General features: G+C 69.0%; 5 non-coding genes across 5 annotated transcripts; 2 read left to right on the forward strand and 3 right to left on the reverse strand.

Annotated features, from left to right (window-relative positions):
• Positions 1-2573: 2573 nt before the first annotated feature.
• Positions 2574-2645, reverse strand: TRNAE-CUC (transfer RNA glutamic acid (anticodon CUC)). The gene has a single exon. It is a non-coding gene; the product is annotated as a tRNA-Glu (tRNA).
• A 279-nt stretch (positions 2646-2924) lies between these two features.
• Positions 2925-2996, reverse strand: TRNAG-UCC (transfer RNA glycine (anticodon UCC)). The gene has a single exon. It is a non-coding gene; the product is annotated as a tRNA-Gly (tRNA).
• An 801-nt stretch (positions 2997-3797) lies between these two features.
• On the reverse strand, positions 3798-3869 carry TRNAD-GUC (transfer RNA aspartic acid (anticodon GUC)). The gene has a single exon. It is a non-coding gene; the product is annotated as a tRNA-Asp (tRNA).
• A 571-nt stretch (positions 3870-4440) lies between these two features.
• Positions 4441-4523, forward strand: TRNAL-CAG (transfer RNA leucine (anticodon CAG)). The gene has a single exon. It is a non-coding gene; the product is annotated as a tRNA-Leu (tRNA).
• A 1631-nt stretch (positions 4524-6154) lies between these two features.
• Positions 6155-6225, forward strand: TRNAG-GCC (transfer RNA glycine (anticodon GCC)). Its single transcript has one exon. It is a non-coding gene; the product is annotated as a tRNA-Gly (tRNA).
• The last annotated feature ends 426 nt before the right edge of the window (positions 6226-6651 follow it).

Below are 6651 nucleotides of genomic sequence, written 5' to 3' on the forward strand. Positions count from 1 at the left end.
CTAAGTCTAGTAGTCTCTGGGACCATCCTTGTGGTGGCTAATGGCAATATTTCATTCTTTTTCCTCATGGCTGAGAAATAATCCATGCTACACAGATACCACATCTTGTGCCAGCCGTCTGCTGATGGGCGGTTGTGTATTTTCCACCTTGGCTATTGCACATAATGCTGCTGCGAACATGGAGGTACTCGTATCGTTTGGCATTAGAGTTTCGTCTTTTCCGGGCACGTACCCAGGAATGGGACTGCTGGATCATATGGAAGCTCTCCTTTGGCCTCTTGAAATCTGAACCTCCACCCTCACCCCCACCCCCACCCCCAGCCCCACGCAATCACACTCACATGAGACTGGATGTTTTCTCTTGATGACAGGCGATTTATGTCTCTGGGGCAGTAGAACGCCCCCACCCCATTCGGACCACACCTCGCCCCTTTCGCATCCTGCGTTTCTGTTTCTCTCTTGCCGGCTTCTTACCCACCGCCCCCAGTCCCAGCCCAGTGGTTCGCCTGACCGCCTTGCAGCACAGCGCACCAGTCTGGCAAGCTCACCCACCACCCTGCCCCGATGGCGTCCTCTCCCACCATCCTCCTCGCACCACAGCCCACTCACATACCCGGCTTGCCACCCGCCCTTCCTCCTAGCCGGCAGGCTCGGCCCACTCTACCCCGCACCATACCCTTGTACCCCAGGCCCGACTCTCACACGCCCTGCCTGGAAGTCTCCCTTCCGCCAGCGCTCCTCAGACCCCCTGCTACTCCAGCTCCCCCCGTACCCCAGATCTGACCTACCCGCACACACGTACCAGCACCGGTGCCACCACCGTCCCAAGCTTCTGCAGAGCCTCTGCCTGAGTGGCCAGCAGCTCTCCCGGCCAGGTCCCTGCAAGCCCAATACCTCCGTGCCCGCCCCTGCTCCAGCCAGACACCCCAGGCCCTTCCTCCCACCTCCCAGCAAGCGGCTCACCACCACCCTCTCTCCACAGGGCTGTTTTGCTCCGTTCCCTAATCCACATGGGGTGACCACCACCAACGGCCACGAACACCTTCCTCCCGCACTGTCACACAGCCCCAAGGTACCAGCAAGGCCACCGAGGAAACTTCCTGCAGTGATGGGAAGCCCCATCTGCCCACTCTCGCTCCTTTCCACAGGGGACCTGCAGTTGTCCAAATGCACCGAGTGTGACACCACCACGGCAGGTCGGTGCACGTCACCGGCTGTCCCGTTTGCCTCTGAAGGAAACAATCTGTGAGCAGACGTTAAAGCCTTTGGCGACAGAGGTGCCCAAGCTTGGGCTGAATGGGGACTGAGGACTTACCTTGGGGAGAATCCTTAGGAGAAGGTGAGGACGGGCTGCGAAGGAGGACAGCGCATATCCTGGATAGACAGACAGGAACGGTGAGAATGGGAAACCATGAGAAGTCATGTCTAGGGGAGCGGTGTATGTGTGCGCGCGCGCACGTGGGTGTGTGTCTTTGCTCTGGGGGAGGGAGGGACGTATGCACGGTCACATTCTTGCCTCACTGTGATAGGGTTGAGAGCGTTGGTCACGCACCTGGAATGCGATATTAGCTGGTGGTCCACCCTGTCACGCATCTGCTTCCACCGCATCCCACCTGCTTGGCTCCGTCTTCACGGCTGACCTCCGGTATCTGCCTGCGCTCTGACTTCCACTGCCTGGCGGTGTAACTCCTGGCACGTGTTTGGATTCATTTTCACATCTCTGCCTCCGGGGTGCCTTGGTCCGCCTCTCTGCTCCCATGGCCCGCTCAAGACCAGGACGCCCTTGGAGCCCACCACCGGGCCACGGGAGTCACAGGCAGTCCAGGACCTGGCCCACGAGGAAGCGGCCGGAGTCCCTGCAAGTGGCCCGACTTGGAGATGGAGATCCCTCTCCTGCACCTTCCCGATGGATCCGCGTCGCAGGTGCTGGCACTCAATGGGACCCTCCACCCCCACCCCTCCATGCCGACCCCCCCCCACCGCCATCCGCACCCCCACCCCCACCCCCATCCCCACCTGCACTGCCATCACCCCCCCGCCCCACCCGCACTGTCATCACCACCACTGCCGCCACCACCACCACCTTTACCACAAACAGCAGCAGCAGCAGCAGCAGCAGCAGCGGCTCCAGCCCCAGCACCGCACCAGGACTGCCACCGCCGCCACCAGGGGCAGCAGAGGCAGCAGCAGCAGCAGCACCAACACCAGCCCCTCAGGAAGGAAGACGGGATGGGTCGTCAGCGGTGAGATGCGTCGTGGCAGAAGTCGTGCTGCCGGAGAGTCCAAACGCAGGTGGGGGCGTTTGCTCGTGGCCACAGCCTCGGCGGGGAGAGAGGCTGCCCCGGGCCGTCGTGTTTGGGGCTGAGGCAAGGGTCCGAGAAGGAGGAGGCGGGATGTGGAGGGCCTGGCGTGGGCGAGCGCTCCAGTGCGGCCAAAAGGGTTGCGTGGCAGGGCTTGGGCTGGAGGTGGACGGTGGCGGGCGGCTGCTGGCGGGGCTCCGAGGCGGCGGAGCAAGCGTGGGCTGGCTAAAAGGGGGCGCGGGACGGTGGGAGGCCGAGAGGCAGAAGAAGGGCTTCCCTGACCGGGAATCGAACCCGGGCCGCGGCGGTGAGAGCGCCGAATCCTAACCACTAGACCACCAGGGAGCGCCAGGCCTGCCGCTCGCTGCTCCTCGCCCCATAGCGCCCGCGCCGCGCCACGTCGGCGCCAAGACCCGGCTCCCCCAAGTCCAGTCCCCGCGCCGCTCCTGGCAGTGCACGTGCCCTCGCGTTCTTCCTGCTGGCCGCAGCCGCAAAACACTGCGCGCCTGCTTCTCGCACACACGCGAAAAGCCGCGAAGGGCCAGCTAGCTCCCCGCTCCCGGCTCTCCCTCCCAGGCCCCGGCCGGCCCGAGGCCCGCGGAGCTCGGCAAAAGGTCGGCCCACTGCGTTGGCCGGGAATCGAACCCGGGTCAACTGCTTGGAAGGCAGCTATGCTCACCACTATACCACCAACGCTGCACAGCCCGGGCCGCCCGCAGACGCCGGCCCCGGGCTCGCCCGACCGCACTCTCGCCGCCGCCTCGGCCGCCGTCTCCTCCTCCTCGTCCTCCTCCTCCTCCTCCTGTCCCTCCTCCTCCTCCTCCTGGTCCTCCTCCCCCTCCTCCCCCTCCTCCGCCTCCGCCGCCTGGAGCAGCCCTGCCCCGACGCCCCGCCAGCCGGCAGCTCCGTGCTGCCACAGGCGACACCAACGACCGCCCGGAGCCCCAGCCGCGCCAGCCCTCCGCAGCTGCCCTAGTCCACCGGCCCGACCGCCTCAGGGGGGCGCTCTCGCTGCCTTGCTGCTCCCGGGGCCTCGGCTTCACGCCGCGGGCCACCCCCCGCCCCCGCCCTCACCCCCACCCCGGGGGACGCGTCCTCCAGCACCTGGCTCCCCAAGGCCCTTCTCCCCCCGGCGCGGGGCCAGGCCGCCTCCCGCACCGACAGGGGACGGCGCTCATCCGCCACCCACCCGGCCCGCCCGCTGTGCAGAGCTGCGCGGCTGTGCGGCGCTCCGCAAGGAGCCCAGTGAGGCCGCCCCTTCGGACGGGCCGCGATGTCGTCGGGCGGTTGTGGGGTCGAGAGGAGGCCCTGGCTCGCCGTGGCGACCGAGCGCCCGGCGAGGAGGAAGGGCTGGAGGGCTGCAGGGGGTGCAGGGCGGGCAGGCTAGGCACGCGCTGGCCTCGCTGGAGGGCGGACGGCGACGGGAGGAGAAGGGCCCTTGGGGACCGGACGGCAGGACCGAGCGCGGCGCCGGCCATCAAAAAGAGGGCGTGCTGCCTCCCCGTCGGGGAATCGAACCCCGGTCTCCCGCGTGACAGGCGGGGATACTCACCACTATACTAACGAGGACGGCGGCGACCGCCGGGGCGCCCGGCCGCTCTGGGCTGCCTGCCGGCGCCTCCCTCTGCCCTCTGCCCTCTGCCCACCACGGACGCCGGGCGCGTGCCCGACCCGACCCGACACCAAACCAACCGCGTCGTCCAAAGCAGCAGCCCCCGGCCCCGACAGGGACGCGGACCCGCGTGGCGCTGACACCTGCCAGTGCGCGCTGCCTGTTGCCTCCAACGCGGGGATCGCGCCGGGTGCAGGGGGCCCGACAGGCCAAGCGAGGCTTCGAGGAGGGCCTGGGCGTGCGCCGTGCCCCGTCCGGCGAAGAGAGGCGCGGGAGGGTGCTGCCGGCACGCGCTGGCCCGACGCGGCCGGGCGCGGTCCGGGGCCAGGGGTGGGCGAGGCCGCCACCGCGCCGGAGCCAGGCGCGTCGGCAGGCCTCGCTCGCCGTCGGCCACCGCGCGCCCGGTGCGTTGCTCAGCCAGACGGCCGCCCGCCTGGCGCGGAGCACCGCGTCCAGCCAAGGGCACCGCTGTTGGCGTCGCGGCGGGTCCCAGCCAGCCGAGCGGCGACGCGCCCGCTCCGGCCCGCCGTCACGATGGCCGAGCGGTCTAAGGCGCTGCGTTCAGGTCGCAGTCTCCCCTGGAGGCGTGGGTTCGAATCCCACTCCTGACAAGCCAGCCTTTTGGCCCGCCCCACTAACGCACCCGTCCCTCTGGCAGCCCTTGACCGCCTTCCTCTCCGTTGGCGCACTGCACTCTTGCGGCCTCTCCAAACTCAGGCCCGGACATCCGTGCCTCTCACACGCGGGACCCTCTCCGCCACGGCCGCGCTTCCTGCCCACCCGCCCGCGGGCTTGGCAGAAATGGCCCAGTTGGAAGCCTCCCGGACACACGCCCTCCCGCCCAGCCAGTACGCCCCCTCCTACCTGCACCCACACCACCAACCTTCAGTCCTTCGCACCACATCTTTCCTCACCTGCTTGCTTGCTGCTGCTGCTGCTGCTGCTGCTGCTAGTTTTTCTCCTTCCCTCCCTCCCTTCCTTCCTTCCGCCCTCCGTCCCTCGCTCCCACTCCCACTGCACCCGCTGCACCCCGCCACCGCCACACACACACCAGACGCGGGTGCAAAGCCCTCGACTCCTCGCCCGCCTTCCGCCTGCCCGACTTCTGCCTGGTGAACAGCGGGCTCACTCTCCCAGCCTTGCTGCCACGTCCGCCACCAGCAGCTCTCCCTCCGTCCAACATCCTGTCCCTTGCGCCAGCCCCGCCGGCCCGCCTGCCCATTCCATTCCCCCACGGCCACGCGGAGGTGGCCGACGCCGTCTTGCCGGCCTGGGGTGCGTGCCCTCGGTGCGTATTGGCCTTGGGGCCTCGGCTGGGCCACAGCTGCCTGCCTCCCAGCACGCAGGCAGCCCAGCTTCCTGCTGGGCCAGGGACCACCGGGCCCTCCCTGCAGGAGGCCTGGCGCAGGAGTCGCTCCCGGGAAGAGTGCTCCAGCGAGGAGAGAGCGCGCGCCCTGGACGCCCCGTCACCCGCCCACAGACGTCCGGCCCTCAGCCCGGGCCACCCCCTTGGGCGCCACAGCGCACGTTGCCCGGGGAAGCCGCTGCCCCGGCCGGACCTAACCGCACCCTGGCGCGTCGCTCCTCTCACGACCAACGCCTCAGAGCGGGACCCCTCGGGAGAGGGCTGGGCCAGAGCGCAGCAGCGAGGCCCAGGCACCTGTGGTCCTTGGGCCTGAGCGTCTGCTCGGTGGTGGCGGCGCTCCCGGGGGCCCATCTCCGGCGCTCGCGGCCCCGACCCCGGCCCCGCGCGAGCTCCGATGCCTGCCCCACTCCCATCCCACCCCCACCCCTGGCCGCCCTCGCCCGCCCCGCAGCGGCAAGAAAGCCAGCCGCCAGAGGGACTTGGGGTCGGGACCTGGCGGTCACCGAGACGAAACTCGGCCCTCAGCCGCAGCCGCCGCGCCTCGCCTCGCCTCGCCTCGCCGGCCCTGCCTGCGATTCGGGCGCGGGTCGGGCTGCTTCCGCTCCTGGCTTCCTCTGGCGACAGCGACAGCCTCGCGGCGGCCGTGGACGGCAGAGAAAGCGCAGGATGGGCCGAGCCCGCCTGCGTCCCTCCGTCCCTCTGTCCTCTCGACCGCCTGGCGCCCTGGGGTCGCCCACGTGCCCGGAGCCTGTCACTGGGGTGGGCCGTCGGCCTCCTGCGCAAACGGAGCAGAGGCCCTCGGGCAAGCGGCGCCCAGTATCGGGCTCTTGGCTGCGAGCAGCGCTGGGGCAGCATCGGGCGCCAGGCGCCCTCGGTGCATGGGTGGTTCAGTGGTAGAATTCTCGCCTGCCACGCGGGAGGCCCGGGTTCGATTCCCGGCCCATACAGCCGCAGCGTCGCCTTTTGGTTCCCGCAGCCCCAAAGCGGAGCTAGGCGTCCCCGCTCCCACGCCCAAGGCACCGGGCCTGCCACAGCTCGCTCCCACCCGCAGCTCTCCACCGCACCTGCCGGCCTGTCCTTCCCACGCGGACGCCCCCCCACCCGACACACACTGCGGAGCCAAGCCTCCACCACCTGACACCTCGCGTGCTCTGCCACTCTAGCGCCCGGACACCTTGCTTGGGCTTGTGCTCTTCCTCACCCTGACCCCACACTTGCGTCACTCCTTGCCCCGTAAGCAATACCCCACACTAGCACCGGCGCGCCCCATCTCTTCACCTTTCACCACCTCTCCAAGCTCTCTGGCTCCCTCTGCCCACACTCCGAAAACGATACCGTGTTTGCACAACCAGCAGCAAGGAAGGTGCCACCTC

This window comes from Hippopotamus amphibius, unplaced genomic scaffold, assembly GCF_030028045.1.
Source record: "Hippopotamus amphibius kiboko isolate mHipAmp2 unplaced genomic scaffold, mHipAmp2.hap2 scaffold_481, whole genome shotgun sequence".
In the NCBI taxonomy this organism is placed as follows: Eukaryota; Metazoa; Chordata; class Mammalia; order Artiodactyla; family Hippopotamidae; genus Hippopotamus; species Hippopotamus amphibius.